This window comes from Octopus bimaculoides, chromosome 11, assembly GCF_001194135.2.
Source record: "Octopus bimaculoides isolate UCB-OBI-ISO-001 chromosome 11, ASM119413v2, whole genome shotgun sequence".
Classification (NCBI taxonomy): Eukaryota; Metazoa; Mollusca; class Cephalopoda; order Octopoda; family Octopodidae; genus Octopus; species Octopus bimaculoides.
In genome coordinates, this window is record NC_068991.1 from 41,559,897 (window position 1) to 41,561,453 (window position 1,557).

The 1,557-nt window shown below is 31.9% G+C and overlaps 1 protein-coding gene across 1 annotated transcript in view; it reads right to left on the reverse strand.

Annotated features, from left to right (window-relative positions):
• The window catches only part of LOC106872600 (kielin/chordin-like protein), a 131,980-nt gene that overhangs the window by 39,127 nt on the left and 91,296 nt on the right, over positions 1–1,557 (reverse strand). The window lies entirely within an intron of this gene.

The following is a 1,557-nucleotide window of genomic DNA, read 5'->3' on the forward strand; positions in this document are numbered from 1 at the left end:
GAATTATTGCATTTACACTCAAATGTGTTTCATGAAATCGGACCTTGTACTTTCTTTTTTCTATATTTTTCGTAATATTCCAATTCATCAAACTGTTGAAATTACAATAGGGGTGGAGCAAAGCTGGTAACTGGTACAAAATACGTAATTTCTAATTTCTCGATATTTTCTCCATACTTGTTTGAAACCATTAAATCACAGTTATTGCATCATTTGTATAGGTGCCTCATCTTTGGAAGTAAAATGTGGTCAGTATAGTTGTTCTTGAAGCTAAGAGTGTTTGAAAGATAGTCAAGTAAGAGGTAGTATTATTTTTCAAACATTTTCCCTCAACTTTGATCCAATCGCAATCGAGGTTGCTAATAAAATACCTGGATAATTTTTGGTGTTTAACAATCAATATTCTTTTCTCTGTTGGACTCCACGTCAATTTTGTCTCACACTAATGTCTAATTTGATAATTTCCAATTTTCAAAAAACATGACGCCTAAATTGGGGCAAAAAATTGTAATGACTAATTTCAATAATTTCTTCTCTTTAACCTGCTGGTACATAAATATATCAGAAAGGGAGCCACTCCAGAAGATCATGAAGTAGCTATAGAGAATATTTTATGTAAGGATGGATACTGATGTGAATGAGTCATTTTTGAAATGTAATTCTGGAGAATTAAAGACGTATTTTTAATACATTTTTTCTGAAAGTTAAAAATGCAGTAAATATCAGTCACTGAGCCCCACTCACTACTGCAAATTGGAAAAGCGAACTTTTGGAATAGCTGTCCCGTATTAGTTGGAATTTCCTCGTTTTTGTCGGGATTTAACCTCCACTTTCTTTAATCACGCATCGCAAACGCAACACAGACGTTAAAAAAAGACTTTTACTGTAATGACACCTTGTTGTGTCGTGTTAACAGTTTTGCATTTAAAATTCTCGCGTTTTTAATCAAAACTTGTTAGTTACTATGGTTACAACTATATATATATATATATGTATCTGTCTTTCACAAATACTCTCGTAAAGAGCAAACAAGTGATGTATATGTATGATGTGGTATTGACTACAATATCCTGATTTTCATGAGAAAACACCTATCTCTGGCAGTCTTCATTAAAAATATAAAACTTGCTTTATAGATTTATTGTACTTTATTTCCAGTTTGGTTGAACATTTTCAAAAATACAGTATACTATTCTTTCACCAAAATATTTATTTAAAATTTCAATTAATACAATCAGTATTTACATTTGGTATTACTGTATACTGCCAATAATAAGTAGTGTACACGTATCATGTAATTAGTGAAAAATGTAAATTCTGTCACAAAATGTTTATTCCACCATTTCGCTTCCAGTTAGGCAATTTTTGAAAATTTTATTTATTTGTTATAAAAATTAAATATCATTGTAGTTACGAATGGGTCCCTTTGTCTCCTGGCAAATAAATTTTTAAACCCAGTCCACCACTTCATACACACACGCACAAACACACACACACATATACACTCCCCACACGCTTTCTTTCTTTCTCTCTATCACACACACACGCACGCACGCG